Below are 20,449 nucleotides of genomic sequence, written 5' to 3'. Positions count from 1 at the left end.
GATTAAGTGGGCTTAAAAAATGGTATGGTATCTAGGATCGCACAGATAATTAGACAATGGCTTTTATACCGTTGCGGCAATTACATACCGTGCACTATTGCCGAAGCCACGCCCTAACAATGCGTGACCACGTCATGGCTACATGAACTCAAAATGGTGGTGCCCACAAGAAAACTGGAGAAGAAAAATAAAAAAATGTATGAACTACACATTCTAGAAGGTTGAAGACAGCAAAAGTACACTAAAAAAGTCAACATGGTAAAACAAAATTCAAAACTACAAAAAGAAGTGAAGAGAGAAAAAAAATAAGAGAATTATATTTTAAAAATACTTCTATATATTTATCAAATGTTATATCTAATAAATGTATCATAAAATTGCAAATCCACTTAATACAGTCTAGGGTCATACAGGCCAGAGCCTCCCTTGGTAGCGTTATATACAAGTTAGCAAAAAGCTCAGGAAAGGCACATTCATACATACACTAGGGAAATTTTGAGTTGCCATTCAACCCAAAAAGCACATCTTTAGGGAGGAGTAACCAGAGGAAAGCTCATGCAGTTAATGTGTTACTTTGGGGACTACTGTGTTGCATGTACTTACTCCACATGTTAGCAATGATGTCCAGCTGGTAATTCATATTGGTTACATTAATACTACTATATAGGGGTTGTTATACCATGTGGTCAGCATCCTTCTTTTTAAAAAAGTTGAGATTAACAGAGACATTCATTAAATATATACAGTAGACATATTGTAATTATACACAGTATTTGTAATTTATTCATATTTTTATAGCCATTTTTGTCTTGATTAGATTCCTTTGGACCATATTGGCAGCAAAGGGCATACGTCATAAATCAGACCGTCACAGATTATTCACACAGCGGTGCATTTTACAATAGGCAATCCTAACAGCAGTCAATGGACAGTGTGGAAGGTGTAAGAAAAGCAGGCAAAATCTGGGGAGTGAACTAAGGTCAAAGCACTTTGCCACCATGGTATTCACTCTTCTTTTTTTAAAGTACTTTTGATTGAGCACATTGCCCTAATCTGTTTCAGATGCACACTACCACACAAGGTACATTATTTTAGGATGAAAGAACTGGCAGCTTAAGTATCTTATGCATGTTAACACAGTAAGCCAAGAATGAAAATTGAATATGCAACCTTGTGGTTTCAAGTTCAATTGCTGTGTTACTAGAGCACCCTCTCTGCCAAGTTCAATTTCACATTAAAAATGCAATGACTAAGACATAGGAAGGTGTTTTGTGAGCATATTGCAATTAACCACAAGATGCAAGTAAAACTAAGAGCAGCATTACAGTTCCCACAGGGCAAACAGATGCTTGTGTGACTGCTCTGCCCGTGAAACTCGCTGTAGTGACAGAGGCATCTGTAGCAGCTGTGCCAAGGACTGAATACAATAAAGCATGTCTGTCTTTTGCAGGTAAGATGGCTTTGGCAGATGGCATTAGCTCTAGTCTAAAATTTGCCACACTTTACAAAATTAAGATAAGGTCCCATTTTGGAGTGCATAGCTGATGCTATGTTCTGTAGTTGCTTTTTTTCCTTTGCATATGTTATTCTATAATCTGTCTTTAGGCGTTATCATGGTGTTGAGACGGCCCTCCTGAAAGTATTCAATGACTTCTCTATTATTACTGACTCAGGTGGCGCTGCAGTCCTTATCCTCCTTGACCTGTCCACTGCCTTTGACCTTATTGATCATGAGATATTACTGTAGCAGCTTGAACATCTTGTTGGGCTTAAAGGGGCTGCTCTTAACTGGTTCAGGTCATATCTAATTGGTAGACACTTTTCAGTGACTTTAAATTCCTCTTTTTCGTCTACTGCTCCTCTTAAATGTGGTGTTCCTCAGGGATCCATTTTGGCTCCTATTTTATTCTGTATATACATTCACCCTATCGGAGCTATTTTTAGAAAATGTAACATTTCTTTTCATTGCTATGCTGATGATACACAGGTTTATATTCCTGTCTGCAACTCTGCAATGAATCAACTGCACAACTGTCTTTTTGAACTAAGATCCTGGATGGCTAATAGTTTTCTTGATCTGAATCAACATAAAATGGAGGTGCTTATAGTGGGTCCATCAGCTAAAGCCCAAATTGGTCTTGGACTTCTCAGATATTTCTCTGTCTTTTGGTGGTGTTATTTTTGACACTAACCACTCTTTTGAGAAACAGATTAATTCTGTAGTCAAGAGTTGCTTTTTCCAGCTTCGTCTATTAGGTAAGATCAAGCCTTTTTTTATCTTTTAGGGATCTTGAGAAAGCTACTCATGCTTTTATCTTTTCTCGCCTTGATTACTGCAACTCGCTGTATTCTGGGATTAGCAAATCCCTGATAAGCAAGTTACAGTTGGTCCAGAATGCTGCCGCTCGCTTTCTGGTTGGGGCAAGAAAGTCTGATTCTGTTTCTCCAATATTAGCTTCTTTACACTGGCTGCCTGTCAGTTTTTGAATTGATTTTAAAATCTTGTTGCTAGTTTTTAAATCTTTTCATGGGCTTGCTCCTGCCTATTTATCTGAATTGTGAGTTTTACACCAGCCATCTAGAGTGCTTAGATCTTCTGGTCAGTTGTTTCTTATTTATGTTAATTGTATGTTTTTTCTTCTTTTATTGTAAAGCACTTTGGCCACAGCATTCCTATGTTGTTTTAAATGTGCTATATAAATAAATTGACATCAAAATCATGAAAGGATATTAAGCAAACAAAAATAAATTCAATTTAGGTTGTTTTCCCAACACACTTTGGCATCGTGTAGCCTACCAGTACAAATTTTTCTGTCCCAGGTCTAACAGTCAAATGTGAGCCATTGTTAGATTGTGGCCACATGGCTCTCTGAAGGTGGAGCTCCATTCAGCTCTTAAGTGTGTGTGCTGGTTTTGTACAGAACAAGAATAAGGACCAGTTGTGCTTCCCAGTTAACCTCTTATTTATCCAACACCAACACACCAGAAAGCTTTCTTAAAAGCACTACCTACAGAGTAAATAGTTAAGAGTTATGGATAGGAAACAACCAGGAAAATGAAAGGTGAAATGTCACACTGTGGTAAAGCCGCACAGCTCCAAAAATGGAACAAGAAAGATGGCAGATAGAAGGCAGTAGTTATCTTGTCAAGTGTGAGATGTCTAACAAGCGCATTCTTGTGTCCTTCCATTAATTACACACATGTGATAGGTGGCTTACACACTGCAGGAGCACAGTTAAATGATTACCTGTCCTCGTGACAGATTGCCAGGCACACGTATCTCATCTCTGGGTACAAGCAGCTTTAGAATAATAGTGGTATAGGCAGGCAAACTACTATTGATTTCTGCGTTGTGCCAATTCATCTCATATGTGAGCTGGCATGGGGAATGCAAAGAGCAGAGACCTAACTTGATTCTTAAGCCTCAGTGACCTCATATATGGTACGCATCTCGGGAGATAATTCGTACTTTTTATTTGTGCCTGCAGGCACGGAGCACATTCACTATGTTGCTAGAGTCAGTTATCACTGGAGCCGTGATAAACATTTCCTTTCCAAAGGATTTCTGCTTGAAAACACTTTCACAGCTGGATGCAACCAGGATGCCAGCAAATCTGATGACTTGTAAGGCAAAACTGCATGTTGAGTAATTGGGCTGCTTTTTAATCTGAGATTTACACTGTGTAGTCTATTTGTTAAGTCATATGAAGATTATCAAAAATACATACTTTTCTGTTGTAAAGGGAATGTTCTGTGCCATATGCTACTTGACACAGTCAAGCTTCATTCATGCCTTGTTCTGTAACAGCAACTCCGCATCATATGTTTTGAATCAGCTTGCTGCTTTTACTCATTCTTCACACATTCATTAGTAAGCAGTACTGAGCGTGCACTAAAAATATGGTTTTACCAGAGGGATGGAAGCAAAAGAGCAAACAGAATGTACTGAGGAAAAAATGCAGCACTAGCTTCCTTGAAACTGCCTTAAATTAAATAATTTGCTATTCTGTGAAGTTGATTGATGACCACAAATTTCTTTCATATGTGTGGGTGTGTTCTCTACAATAGACTGATAACCTCAGAGGGTCAAATTTAGACCTACATCCTGAATGGCAGAGTATTGCAAACAGGTATAGGGTATGCATGAACCAAACTAAAATTAAGCTGTTTTCACAGGGGTCAGTGCTAGGGCCGCTGCTATTTTTTATACATGCAAATAATTTGGATCGGAACATAAATTGCAAGCTGGTTAAGTTTCCAGATGATACAAAGCTACTATTGGCAAATAATCTAGAATCCACTGAATCATTACAGAGGTACTTGGACAGCATACAGGATTGGACAGATTTGTGGCAGATGAAGTTTAAAGTAAGTAAATTGTGGCCACCAGGGGATTCTCCAGTTCCCCGAACACCCAACACAGACAGGCTTGGACACGAGTCACAGGAAACAAGAGGATTATTATTGCATTTTCCGTGGGAAACTCTTCCCAAATTGTTTCCCACAGCACCAACACAGGTACAACAATAAGCAGCACACAGCAGCTCTTTCTGTTCTTCTTTTTCTATCTATGTCTCTCTCTCTCTCTCTCTCTCTCTGCTTCCTCTACTCATCCCAGCAAGGGTTGTCCTCCTTCCTCCCAACGCTTGAGCTTTGGCAGGCAGCCCCTTTTATCCAGTGCTTCTGGTGATATGTAGCTGCGGCTGTGAAGCATTTCCGGGTGAGGCTGCAGTCCAACAGAGTAGGGACTCACAAATCTGGCAGCTCCCACTGATGGACCCCATGGGACCCAACAAGGCTGTCCCCCAGGACTACAATAGCTTTAGGGACTTTCAAAACTTGACTTGATTTTATTTTGGAAGAATTAAGTGGATAGAACTGGTGAGCTTTGTTGGGCTGTTGGGGGTGTTCATATATAAGTTGTTCTAATGTTTATAACCAAAATCTGGACTGTATTTAGGATTATTAAAAAGTAATTTTTACTTAAAGTTATAAAAGCCATCCATTTTCTGAACCTACATCTTCACTAGAGTATTTCAGTTATGAACACTTTATATGGCCAGAACCCAGAATATATGCCAAGGAAACAATGTGTCACAAATATAGGTGCTTTTGCTATACATGGGAAGAATGCACACAATTTTACAACACAAAGTACAATATAAAGACAACAAAATAAGTAACCTACTGTATGTTCCCTTTTTGCCTATCTAAAGAAGATTTTTCACCCCTGTTTCACAGACTCAGTGCACTTGCATAGGTTTCCAGTTATAATACGATGACAGTAATAGTGGAACTACAAGGCACATTATTTATGTACAAATTAGGCTGAACACACAGGAAAAGAGACCATTTTCAAAGTCATTAACATAAACAAATCATGACAATACAAGCCAATTTACATGAGAATGGAGGAGAGGAAAACAAAAGCACCAGTCAACAGTACTCCTGAGGAAAATAAAACTCTGGGGACTCCACGGTCAGTGTTAACAGACAAAGTCACAGTCAAAGTCACACAACATCACAATTCTGGTTACTCAGTACAATTACAACACCCCCTGCAAGGCATTCTACAAAATTATAAATATGTGCTGGGCATCTAATAGGAAGATTAAATCCTTTCATGCAAGGATTCCAACAAGACTCCTAATATCTCTGGTGTCAACTCCCATGGGCAGGAGTAGTGGCTTGAGAATATTACAGTGACAACAAGTGCCACTGTGACATACTGAGTAGAGGAACATAATAAAATCGGGTCAGGAGCAGTTCTTAAGATTCTCTCATTTGTATTTTTGTGGAAATAACCAACAGAGTTGCAACAGACAATAGTATTATGGAGAGTCACAGCCTATCCCAAAAGCATTTAGCGTAATTTAGAATTAACCATGGAAGTGATATTAGAATGGTCTCACAGCACACTTACACACACACTGCCACATTTAATCATACCAGGCAAATTTAGAGCGATCAAATTAGCATAAGATGTATGGCTATCAGATATGGGAAGACTGTAGTTTATAAACAGGTCTTTAGAGAAGTGAGGCTCACACTAAGACATCAGAGGAGTCGAGAACCTATTGACACAATGCTAGACTTTTTCACTGTTTTACTGTACTTCCAGTTTATACAGTTGTGGGTTTCAACATGAACTTATGATATCACAGAATGCCTAGGAGGTGGTGGGATGCCATGCATAAGGAAATCTGTGATGTTCTTTGCCATAATTTGCCTGGGTATGAGTTCAGCAAGCTAAAACTGAAAGTGATGGGTCTTCTTAAATAATTCTAATTCTAAGGTTCGGTAGTTTAGGTAAGAAAGACAGAAGTTTTGAGGTTAGATAGTAATACTGATCATGATAATATGTGTTGCAAGCACAAGCAAGTAAAAACTTCACCGTACTCTAAGCGTGGACCCCCCCAAAGGGTTATTTTCTCCAGGAATACAGGTGACTAGAGTTTTTTACTTTTCCTCTACTCTATTGTCAACAAACCATTGTTCAACAACAATGTTAATGAATAGAATTGAGTGTAGGGCAGAAGAGTGCAAGGATAAGATAACAAAGGTTCGATGTAGAGGATATACAGTATGTGTGGGTATACTTAACAAAATATCTGAATGTGGGAACTAAACAATCTATGTTTTTGGGTAGGGTCACCCCAACACCCTTTGCATGGTAAAACACAAGACACAAGGACTCAGACACAGTCAGTGGCCTTTCCAGGAACTGAACAAAGTTCCTTAGTGCTTTGAGGCAGTGTGGATATCATGGTGTAGCCAGATGGCCCTGTACTAGTGGCTTGGACATAAATTTTGTAAGTCAATACTATAAATTCATTAATTTCCATATTTCAAACAATTATTAATATTCCTTGTTGCCTAATTTTATCATTTTTATTATTTTTGACAGAGTCACTGATGTGTATAATATTAAGTTTGATTTGAACCGGTATTAAAAATAATGGTTTAGCTACATCCGCTGTGACTCTATAGAATGTACAACTTTGGTTATTATAGGTAAATGTTTACAACTGTAAACTCTTATCAAATTACCCAATCTGTGGACATTATTGCTTGGTTGGCACCCTGCCCACATAACTTTCTAACTGACATATGTACACACTTAACCTTTTATTATAAGGCCTCCCAGTCATAAATGGATTACGTGCACTTTGGATTGAAGGGTAAAATTTAATAAGAGTATACTAGTCAGCATTTGGCTGGCATAATCAGTGTCCATTAGTTTTCTTTGTCTATGTAAATATAAAATATAACTAGTATGACCTGTTTAATCTGAGAGATTATTTAACACAGTCTGGGATATGCAAGAGAGATTTTTTTCCCACTGATTAAATAACATGACAACAGTCAAATTATATGGGCTGTCTTAGACATTCAAGCCCTGAAGAGCTTTAATAGACTGGAGAATGTATTGCTAAACATATACAGTAGGCTTTTTATTAAATGTCTTCAGCTATTGCATATCTACTGAATTATGCAGCTCTCAGCAATGTCAAAAATGCAAGAAGACACTAGATAACAAGGGAGAAGTTTAAAACATTTAGGTTATTGATATGCAACATCATACATATGGGAGTAAACCAGGGGAAGATAAGGTTTTCATATGTGAAATTCTCTCCACTAGATGGAGTAGAGCGGGCAACAGCAACCCTAGCATATTTGGTATCTTCATCTCTCATCTGCCAAATTGTCTAAATACGCAAATGTGGTCTCAAGTCAATATTGAAGACACCATAGCTGCATCATAGTTATCCATAAACAGTCATAACAAAAATAATAATAACATATTTACCTGATTATCAATGCTGTTTAAGAAGCACCATCCACAAGCAGCATAAACTGAGGGAAAAATGCCAAAACAGCTGAAATATGATAAAAACAAATTAGAGAGAATATATACAGTATAAACTATTAAAGTAGTTGTTAGCAAACAATATACTCTATAGATACAATGGACCTAGAATTCATCACGTTTAGTCCCAATCTATCATTAGAAGCACCCTGTCCAACTCCAAACACTAAAGTGGTCTCCTCTCTGTATTACAGTGCATTTCCAGATGCCTACTACCATCTCAGTTACCCTTTTCTCTAGCTTACCTCTCAGCTTCAGACTCAATCTCCTACTGGCAAGATGTGGACTTTACAGCCCAGCCTGGGGTTGCTTTTTGGCTATTCAAATTACTTACAGGGTCAGGGCCAGACCTATCAAATCTTGGTACCACCATAGCAAAGGCCCCTCTGGTGATCCTTACACCTTCTATATGCCAAAGCCCCCACATTTCTTTCAAACTGCATCTGTATCCTTTCTAAATTGTAGAGCTGAAGAAGCCTCCATGAATTTGAATGAATTCTGTTTTAAATAGCGTGCTCTGTCATTCTAATGTTTCCTAGTTGCTTCATGGGAATAGGCAATTTAAGCTCTTTTTTAATACTTAAATCTGTAAAAATGTTTTTTAGAGTTTGCATTGTATTTTCCTTAAGCTTCTTTCATATCCAAAGAGAGATAGTGGTAGAGAAAATGACCAGAAGATAAAGACAAAATAGTAGTCTAAAGACAGACAAGGGTCAGGAAACCAAAAAAGACAGAAAGGACTGATCATCAAAACAGAAAATACTAAACTAAAATCAGAGTAAAGATGCAAAAATGTCCAAACTCTTATGCTTTAGTCAGTGTCTTATCCCAGACTCAAGTAGTCATTTTATATGTTATTTTTATGTTTTGTATTTTATTACTCATATTTTTGACATTATGTGCTGAATATTAGTTTATTTGTTGTGTTTATTATATGTACTCTTAAAATAGAGTTTCACCATGACATAGTGCTGGAGGATTGATGTCTGCCTGTGTAAGTCCAGGCAGTAGGTCAGGGCTGCCATATTGACATTGCGTTTTGAACAGTTATAAGTACTTTGTGGATTTTCTGATTTTTTGCTAGTTTTTTTGCGGGTTGTACATCTGTTTTTTTTCATATTGGAACTTTTTAAATAGTAGACTGGAGCAATATGAAGAGGTAGTCACTTTTATAGGCTGAATAATATCTGTGAAAAAATTAAATCCACCAAGTCCAGGGAATTTTGCAAAAATTTTAATTCATTTGAGAAACTTTAAACTAATACAAGAGGTTTATTTTACAATGTTAAATAAAGAGCAAAATGACAAAAATGGGTGATCAGGCCACAAAATAAACAAAAAGACTGACCGGGACTTAACTCAGAAACAAGTCTCACCCTAGGCAGCCCTCTCCTAAACTCAACAGGCAGGCTTGTAGGCCTGCATAGGTGTAAAATAGATACAGTTTACTAAAACAGTTAAGCCACCCCGCTTGTAGATTTATTTACATTTTTGCAAAGCGCACTTAAATACATAGGGCCCCCACTCTTCCATTTAATTTGTATCCACCACATTCACTAGATTAATGAGTTCTGTTCCATTTTGGAATCTTCACAGTCTACTCAGACTAAAAACAGTCCTCTGATTTTTAAAGTTCAAAACATACCTTTAAATGTCCCAAAAACAGAAAAATACCCTACAAGGGAGGGGGGAAACTGTAAAACCCCTGGCTTGGAAAGTCAAGGCCAATGCACATCTTTATAGATAAAGGATTTGTTTATAATCAACAACAACAAAAAAAAAAATTCCAAAAGTATTTGTCGAATGAAGACAAAATCCACTAAAAAATTAGAGGAAAAGATTAGTAAAACTGAAAATCCAGTCAATGGCAATGCCAATCTAAAGTTAATGCCAACTTGGTAGGCCTGGCCCTTTGCCTGGACTTAAATAGCAGTATAGCATGGCAGCCTTGCCCCCATGAAACTCTGTTTTGAGGAACAGGGCACACAGTTAATAAATGCATTAAAAATCACTAAGCTGACATTTGGGGGTTTCTAAGGTCAAAGAATTCAGTGTGCTTTCATTCAATGATTGTTTTGATGTGTTTTTATAAATGTTTCTCTTTTAATTCATTTTACTGTAGTGTCATATTGTTTTTGTATAAATATTGCCATTTTTGTTGTGCAGTTGTTAGGTTGTTCCTAGACTTAACAATCAGAGCTGCACATCACGTAACATCAATGCTGCGATGGAATAAAGGTTGGCATATCTATCTATCTATCTATCACCCATTTCCAAATCATCTTCAGATAATTAAAACTTAGTGTGCAGCTTATTACTGCATTTTAGTTTAATCTATTGGTTTTGACTCATTATGACTTCAACTCATGTCTGTCATATGTCAGGTTATCCTATTTTAAATATATTTTTTCGTATTGCCTAGTAGTTCATTGTGGAAATTTTTGCCACTCTTTGTTTTTTTTTTCTCAAGGAATCCATTGGCCTCTTTTATTCTTCATGAATACTTCTGGTTATACTTTGTCCCGGAGTGGGCATGTCCTCAGAGGTTATCACACTGACAGTCACGATAAAACAGGATAAAAGGTTTTTAAGGTTAGTACTTCATGTGACTATGTGGATTCCGGTTTGGTGGCAAACTGGGCGACAGTCAACTCGGTGAAAAGATAACTTGGCGAAAGACAACTTGGCGAAAAGACAACTCAGCAAAACACAAACCAGCAAAAAGACAACTTGGCGACATCCTTTAACAACTAGGTAATAGTTAGGTTCAAAGAATTTTTTTAATTATATAAGTTACGAACAAAATTTATTCTGCAGATGGAACAAACTCTATCTTACATTATCTTCTGCAACCAAAATTGCTAATCCTTTATATAAATTGTATTGATTGTAATTGTATGATAACGTTATTTAGAATACAAAAGGTGACCTGCGAGTACGGCTTAAGGAATATCTTTACTCTCAATGTATTGGTACTCTCATAAAGCAGGTGATTCTGTGGATTTTCTGGTGCCCTACATTGTCATTTAAATATCATTAAAAATCCCTTTTAACCTAACTATTACCTAACTGGTAAAGGATGTTGCCGAGTTTGCCTTTTGCCAAGTTGTCTGTCGCCCAGTTGCCCCTGAACGGTGGATTCCAAAACCCTTTAAACCCTTCAAAATGTTTTTCTTTTCTTTTGTTTCTTTGGTTTTTGAACTCTGCAATCCTTCTTTTTTTTTTTTTTTGTCTCCCAATTCATGGCTTTGGTAATTAATAGTTTCCCCCTGGGGTTCTGATCTTTGCTTTGGTTTTTTGGCTACGTCATTTTCTTCAATCTCATTCATGCTGGGCATAACGTCGTATTGGTTAATACAGTAAATATGAACTTACTTCCAAGCTCCCATCCCTCCTGTTATGTTCATTTTGGCCCTGTCATCTGATTCACATTTTGAGCTCTTTTCAAAATACTAACTTTCTCACTCAGTGGTATCAATCATAGCTTGCTTTCTGACCTCATCTCCTAAGCCTTAATGTAAAACCATTTCTGTGCAGTCATTACATAAACAAAATAATATTCAGCACGCAATAACAAAAACAGAAATAATAATATAAGATACAAAATGACTATAAAAAAACCCACAGAAATAGCACATAAACCCAGCAATCCACATGAGCCATGGATAAAGCCCTGGCAAAACCATAACACGACATGTTTTAATTGCCCCTTGTGTCATTTGGGCTACAGATTTGCATAAAACTATGATTGAAAGAAGATTTTATTCTTGAACTGGAAGAAACAGAAGAAACAGAATTGGATTGTTTATTAAACACTCTGCAAACTTGACAACTTCTCCAGCTCTTTGGCTGCAGTCATGGATTCTCCAGGATTAAAAGAATTCAAACATGTCTTCTTTAAGGCTATCAAACTGAAGGGAGGCACCACCACAGCACAGTCTGAAAAAAAGCAGATTGGTCCGGGAATGAAAAGATTGTTGTGTAAGTTGCAGAGCTTTAAAGATTTCTCTCACAGTAAGATATAAGAGTTACTTGCTGGACTATATGGTACAGGCACTTGACTGCCTACAGTGCTCACTGTCTGAAGCTTTTTTTTCCTGTACTTGAATTGGATCTAAAAGATGGAAGTGCAGCCCAGTTGTTTTTTTCTTGTAATCCGAATGCTTGGATGACAGAATCTGTGCGCTAACTTGCTTTTTTGGTCATTATGAGACCACATTATATATCATATGACTCCTGCATTACATGACTAAGAAAGGGCATAGCAACCATAAATAACATAGCCATGACCGGGCAAGGAATGACACAAAATGCCTGTGACCATTCCAAAATAAGAAACAAAATGACCAGTGAAATGATGAAAAAAATAAACAGCAGTAAAAATATACCTGAAATTTAAAATATCAAAACACACATCTGTTGTAATGATTTACTAAAACATCCTTTCTCATTACTAGCCAATGCTAAAAGTTCACAAAGAAACACCATTTCACGCTAATCAAGAACAAGATTGAGTTCAAGTGGCTTACAGTAGAAAGATTTTGTTTATATCCAGTAGCACTATAGCACAGCAATGTATTCTCCATGAAGATATTCCAAATGCCTGTTTGAAAAGTGTGTTCCTTGTAGAAAGTGGCCAGTGGTTTAATATAAGAGACAATTAGATGTTTTACTGCTTTTTTCAGTGAGAGAACAACAGCCATAAATATCAAAGAATTCTCAAAGTCAGTTGTGGTACCTTACACATCTCTTGATCTCTCGATCTCAGCCTTGGATCATTTGCCTGTGTTCTGTCATATGGATTCAGAATCACCAGCAGAGACTCTAAGATCTGTTTGCTCTCCTCCCAAGGTGCCAGTCCCTCACTCTCCAAACCCCAGTTGCTCTGGAGTTTCCCAGCAGCCCCTGCCTTCCCAAATGGGCATATTGTTATGTAGCCATTGTAATGCACTTTGTTTTGTGGTGGTGTCCCACAGAATTGAGCTTATAACCCATTGCAAGTATGGTGGCAGCAGTATTCCTAGTAAGCACATGCACCAGCCAGGCAACCCTTTACACCAAGTAGCTTGTACTATTCTCTTTAAGGGTTTTTATGGGAGTGACAGCATCATAGAAATGATTCTAAAGTGCACAGGAAACTGTTGTTGCTGATCTATTGAAAAAAGTTGCGTTTTTTTTTTTTTTCATTTTAATAGATAACTGCTAAATCTCATTATGAAATTAGGAAAGATTCTAAACTAAGTTCTGTATTTGAAAAGGTGAAAGTGAAGTGGAATAAAGTTTGTGAAAATGATTGACCAAAAATATCCCATCAGGCATAATCCTATATTGGTCACAAAAACAGATGTAAATGATGGAGAGAATCTGATATTCAGTGGGTAAGAATCAAAGCCTGTTGAAAAGAAAGTTATGTAGCTGCATGGTAAAAGGAAGACTCACCTGTAGCCATCATAAAGTTTATATCAACCAACAGTCATACCCTGAAAGTGGAGTAACGGATAGTCATGCTGCTGCTTCCTAGATCCAGCAGTCTGGGCTTGAGTCCTTTTCCAAGACCTTGTTAGTGTGGAGTTTGCGAGTTCTCTCCATGTTTATATGGATATTCTACCTAACTCCCCTCAAGACATACACGTTTGGTTAATTACAGATTCCAAATTGTCTCAGTGGTGGACTGATGCCCTGTCCAGAGCTGTTTCCTGCCTTATACCTGACGCTACAAGGACAGGCACCAACCCTCTGCAACCCTGAATTCTATTAAGCAGATCTGAGAATTGTGTATTTTACTGTGTTTCAGATTACTCTAGATCCACGCCTTCTTTCTTTCTTATGAATATTTTATATCTTCCTTTTTTCTGAACATTTAAATATCAACATTTTTGTGCATACTAGCACTAAACTGACAGGTCTGGAAGTTAAACTGTTATTTGTAACATCTAGGCATTTTTTCAGCTTCATTTTTATCAAGCGAGATTAAATTATTTTGTCTGCCATACAGCTGTGCCTTGCTGGCAGACGCTTTACACAGTGACACTGTTGTCCTTTGATTTATTATTTATTTGGTAATCTTGTCTTCAATTGTGAGTTCTTGTTAACGTGAGCCATCATCTGTTATCTGCAAGCTTTTAAACTGGATCAAGATACTGACAAGTAACTAGTCAATCAGCTTTGATTTATACATTGTCATGTATAGAGTTTGTAACATATTATCAAAGAGAAAAAAATAAACCATTGTAATGATTTCACAGACAAACATAAACAGGAGAAACTAACATACAGTATGTGGAGAGTAATCATGTGGAAAATAAAAAAGCATTGGCTTCATATAACAGTCTTAGTACAATGTTAGAAATATAAGCCATGAAAAGCTGTTGAGTTCTTTGAGAGGTAGGGTACTAATACATGAAACATAGTAGATTGTCTCTGAGTTTCAGTTTATGTTCAACTTTATTGTCATTTGTACAAAGGAAACATCTGTGGTGGGGGTTTGGTTTTCAGTTGCCCCCACGATGTTATAGTTGGGGATGCAATGTCCTCCCAATCCTGAGAAATGCCAGAGGAAAGTCATGATGGTCAACTTTAGATTGAAAAGTACATACCAGGTGTCTTTGAGTCTATACATTGCCATAGCCTACTTATTAAGGCTGATCTGCTCTTGACCCTTCGGCTTTACCAGTAGCCATTAGGGACAGCAAAATCATAATCTTATCAAAGTAATTTAGGTCCCTGAAGTAAAACAGACAAGTCAAATATAATCACAAAATGTGGTGCAATTGAAATTTAACAATTATCTTTAAACATTGACCCATGACTCCTGTTTACTGTGTCCATACCAATGTAATGTATGCGACATCACCAACTGCTCAATGCACTTCATCAGAGAATTTTTTCCAAAGGAAAACCTGACAATTTAGCAAGTCAGGAATTAACGCAATGTATGTCTGCAGCATCAGAGAATGAACATTAAACTGTGTTGCATTTGCTAGATGTCAACCACATCTCTCAGGCTTTGACTTTATGTTCTTGTTCAGCTGAGGACTTGTCAAAGAATGTGGGCCGTGACAAGGAGTGCAATCTTCTGGATCTGTTTTGAGCTGACTACACAGGAGTTTGTCCAGCTGCTCTTGAAACCCGGTCTTGATGGTTCCCAGTGCACCTACGACTATTGGAGCCACTCTTGGTCTTATGTTCCACATGCATTTGACTTTGATCTCTAGGTCTTTATATTTGATGATCTACTCTGCCTCCTTGCTCAGGATGTTGTTGTCATTGGGGAATGCCACATCAACGAAGATGCACGACTTGCTCTTCTTGCCATGGAACATGATCTCCAGCCTGTTGGTGGTGATGGTACGGTCTGATGAAAATAGAATTGTATTTGAAATATTTGAAGTATTAGATGTATATTCTGGAAGTAGATGATCCGCTGTGGCAACCCCTAATGGGAGCAACTGAAAGAAAAAGAAGAAGATGTATATTCTGGAAGTGAATGCAGGTTGGATTCCAATGAATTGTTGAAATTATCACTGCAATTCAGACTAAATACTGCATTAGTATGTCTACAATAGTTAACAAAACTTCAAGTGGCTTAATCTTACTTTAAAAAACATGGTAGTCAGTACCATTAAACAAAAAAAATATATCATTAAGAAGAACATGGATTTCTACAATGGGGCTAAGTACTGTTTGTATCATCCAGTCTACAATGCTTAGCTATTTATCATAGATAAAAGACCCACAACATGATTTAAGTATATTTAATCTCCATAACAAACACTGTTTATGTAACAAACTTTTGAAACATTTTATTAATATTTTAATAGTGCAATGTAAGGTATAGGTATAGTTCAACATTATTAATCATTGTGAGGTAAATTTTGTAAATTCAGCAAAGGCTTTATGGTACCCCTACCTACTACGTCTCAAGCATGCTTTGCCAACCAAAAGAGATGAAAACCACTGTGATAAAAGGAAAGAAATTCTTCCTTTCTTAACAACATCCTACGGCACTAAGTTGAGCTTAATGGTGTTAATCAGTGGCCATGTACTGAATCTGTTAGTCCTTCTATATTGTTTTGTTTCTTTCTTTCTCTAACCCTAACCCTAATTGTGCTATCTTAGGAATTCCATCAAAGCAGAAGAACATAGAGATTTGAAATTTGGCAAGAGAATTGGATGCTTACTATGAAGCTGTAAGGCCAAGTTTCAATATTTGAAAATGTGCTATTCAAATGCTGTTCAGCATGAGATTAAACTGGATGTAGAAGTGAATCCATTCAGGAAGAATCCAACAATCAAACAGGTAAGAACTATTTTAAATGTACCAAATTAGCTGCGTGTGGTCTTGGGGACAAAAAAACAACCCGAAGACTACCTGGCAGTTTTACTGTATTCGTAAACTTGGAGAGGCATCAGCTAACTCTTAAGAATTACCCAGGGCATAGGACGTGGACCCACCTATGCTTGCTGCCTCACTGGCTTTCATAAGAAGACACTGGCAATACCATATCTTAGCCGTATCGCTGGCATATGAGTTCTAATAATCTTTGTCTTGAGAAAATACCTCCAGATAGACAATGTTTTTAATGAAAACTTCAAGCCTTGCCCTCCCTTGCTGTGGTGTTTCACTTACACGTTGTTGAGCTGCGGCGATTGCTTTGTTTCAACGTTGTGTCACTTCATCTGTGTCGTTTGCACAACGTTGTTGTTGCATTGCAGCGTTTGCTGCACACAAGTCTTTCATAGTGAGAGGCTGTGGTTGAGCTTGAGCAGAGAGGACTGCTTCATACACACACACACACACGCACACAACACACACACACACACAGGTCTTTTGTTTATATATGTTGTGACAGATAGGGGGCGCTATCGCTCCCTTGAACCCTCAGATCAGACGCCAGACACCAGGTAAAAGTCCAATTACTTATTTTATTTGGACAATAATGTGCACCAAGCACCCTCCACCCCACAATACTCATAAATATACACAAATTACTACTATAATCAATCCTCCACTCCCAGACGTGTTGTCACCCTTCCTCCCGACTCAGCTCAACCCTGGGATCTCCCACAGTCCTTTTTATAGTTCATGACCCGGAAGTGCTTCTGATCCCTCAGTCCATGTGATTATTCAGCACTTCCGGGTCAGATAAAAACTTCTCATTTTTCTTCAGCCCAGAAGTACTTTATTTCTTCTGTTCTCGTGACATGAAAGTACTTCCGGCCTATACAAATAATACATGTCCTTTATCCTCCCTGCAGCGCCCTCCGGTGGCCCTCATGGTATCCAGCAGGGCTGTGAAGGAAAACTCCAAGGTCCATGATGCCCTGCTGGAATTCGGGGCATCTCCACGCTGCAGGAAGGGCTCCACCTGGCGGTTTAGGGGTATTGGCCGGGTTAAGCTGCCGGCCATAGTCCACAATGTCTAATTACATCTAGGGTCAAAAAATAAATATATACATTCTGTTTTACTAATCTGAGGTTATTTTCTGTGATGTGGTTTGAATGTTCAGGGCTTAAAAGAAATCTTGGAGGTGACAACTGCCTTGCAACAAGAAATGTATGACAGATGGTAACTAAACATCTCAGTAAAGCATGAAGCTCAGGGTCTTTTTATCCAATGAGTATTTAAAAAGTAATCCTGTGGCACAATAGGCAGGATATTCCCCTGAATGTAATTCAACAGGTCCTCTATTCCAGCCATTTCTTGACAACAAGTATTGGTTTACTTGATAAGTCTTCTTATCCATCACAGCCATTTCATGAGTCTCCAACATGTTACTAATAATGTGATTAAATAAATTCATTAGAGGTTGATTCATCAATCATACAATAAATCAGTAACTTACCATCTGCCTCTATACAATTCTTATTAGCATTGGTGATTTCAAATTTTAGGTTTTGAAGTGTACTTTTCAAATTCACACTTCCATCATCTTCCCACTGCCAAGTATAAAAAAATGCAATGGCAATACATCAGAGAAGGATGCAAGCAGGCAGCAAAATGGTGTTTTTCTAGGCTTGTGTGAGCATGAGGGCTAGTGAACAAATCCAATCCTGGCATGCCACACTCTTCAGAAGCTCTTTATATAAAATTTTGAATTAAAAAATATTTCTGCAATTTCCTTTTCTTAGCACTGCATACCTCCTTCAGCTGATGCCAGGCGAATGATGTGAAAGCTCAACAACAGGTCTTTTTGATGACAGGTTCAACAGTTACTATGCAGGTGTCTCTTTTGTTCCGTTCTATTTTTTTTTCCAAACCATTAGTCATGTCATTTCAAGCCTTTCTTGTTCACTGCTGAAAATTGCATTTATCATAATACTTTTAGCTATATTCTTCATTTTTATTTTTAGTAGTCATGAGACATGCTGATTTTATCCCTCTTCTCAGAAACGATTTGATTTTCTAAAAAGTCCTCAGAACATTCCTTCATTACTTCCTGATACAATACAACAGAAAACTGGTAGCTCATTACAGACTTTATAATACACAATACTATTGGATGTAAGGATATTAAACTTGAAAAGCTGTCATCATCAGACAGGTAAATTATAATGGGAAACAATCAATCGGCTAATCTTTAGATGATTAAACTTGAGAAGCTGATTCCCTCATAGATTCTATAGTCATGATTGTGAAGATGCACTTCTGAAAAAAGAAATCAGGTGTAGAATTAATGTTGCTTTCCTCACTCCTCAAGTCTTCCAGACCATTTTAATTTGTGGATTTTATTTCCTTTCTAATGGCACCTTGAAATCTTGCTGTTAGCACCTTGCAGTCCTGCACTATTTGCACAAGAGGCATGCTGCCTGCTGCCTATGTAAAGGTTGACATGACCTCTGCTACCTCCTCCAAAAGGTGCAACAGGCAGCTGGTACTTATCCCACTGCCACAAAAACTCATTTAGTTTCCTTCAACAAAACTAACTCAACGTGTGTCTATACTATAACTAACTATATAAAGTAAAAATTCAGTTTGTGACGGATAGCCAGAGCCCTTTCCCAGCCATGACTCTGATATACTGGAAGGACTGGGGGAGCAGATGTGCACAGGACACTGCCTCCCCTAGAGCTCTAAATGGCAGCCCCCCTGGGTTGCAGTGGCGCCTCAGATTCCTTTCCACAGTTCTGTTAGGCTCTGTCGGGACCACCAGGGGGAGCTGCAGATCCCTACTTTGGGTTTCCACTACACCTGGGACTACTTCCAGATAATGCTGATGGGCCACCTGAAGTGCACCCAGGTGCAGCATAAAAGGGACTGCCTCACTTCATTCGAGGAGCTGGAGTTGGAAGGAGGAGGACAAAGCTTGCCAGTGGAGGAGGAGTGGAGGAGTGTAAAGAAGATGAAAGAAGGCAGAGTGCTGTTTATTTGCTGTGCTTTGTACTGCACTGTGGTGTGGGGAATGATTGGGGCACGTTTCCCCTGTAAATAAGTGTGTGGTGTGCTGGACTTGTGCTAGCGTCTGTCTGTGTCGGGTGTTAGAGAACCGGAAAGCCCCTGGTGGTCACAAAGTCAAATTTAGTGTTTGTTTTCGACATGGAAAGTCTAAGATTTCCTCTTTTAGGCTTTTGCCAGGGTGTCCTTTTTTCCCAAGTGGTTAAACACCATATTTAATTTTTGTGTCACTTGCATGACTTGTTTAAAATACACTCTCAAGTCTAAAATTAAGGAGAAGCAATTGAAGCAACAAAGTTTTAAATGTAATCATTCCTTAAAGTTGATGGGCACCAATATACAAATACATTTTAATAAAAAATAAAATTAAAACGTATGTAAAAGTAAAGCTCAATTTCTAAAAAAAACAAAGAAACAAAACAGAAAACTCCTCATTAAGCACCAATCTCTATTATAATTTACTTTTTACAGTTTTACATAAGTGGTCGCAAGTAGGTGCATAAAAGATGTAGTAGTGTGAATAGTGGTCTGCAAGTAGTGAGTGTGATCTTTGTTTGTAGAAAGTATTTTAGAGGAGTGCAGACTGCTGATGTCACAAAGAAACTGTTTTGGAGAAAGGTGGGACGTTCTGCTAGATAGTTGACACGTTACGTGCAGATGGATGTGCAGACACAATAGTAATAACCATAGAAGAAATTCCAAGAACTGTCAACTTGTATTATGGTTTCTAAAGAGGCATTAAAGGGAAAAAGTCATGAAAGGTGTGTGAGGAGTATTATGTCCTATGGAGTGAAATGTGGCTGATGAACCAAAGCTTGAAAAACAGAAATGAGCATGATCAGATGTATGAGTAGAGTGTTAAAGTATGAGAGGAAGATGAAGATGAATGTTAAGTTAAGAGAAAGAATTTGGATGGAGATGATAGGTATTGTGTCAAGGAGAAGCAAAGTTAGGTGGTTTGAGCATGTGAGGTAAAATGCAGAAGACGGCCGGGTGAATAGATACAACATGATGGAGGAGGAGGGAATGAGGCCAAGTGTGAGGCTGGAGAAAATTTGATTAGAAGTCAAGTTCAATGATATGCAAAGTATACATCTCACACCAAAGGGTGCCATGGACCATGAAGACTGCAGGAAAAACATTTCGGTGCCAACCAGCTAACCTGAATAAACCAGTAAAAAGG

Source organism: Erpetoichthys calabaricus, chromosome 4 (assembly GCF_900747795.2).
Source record: "Erpetoichthys calabaricus chromosome 4, fErpCal1.3, whole genome shotgun sequence".
Lineage (NCBI taxonomy): Eukaryota > Metazoa > Chordata > Cladistia > Polypteriformes > Polypteridae > Erpetoichthys > Erpetoichthys calabaricus.
The sequence above is the reverse complement of the archived record's forward strand: the minus strand, read 5'-3'. Positions refer to the sequence as shown.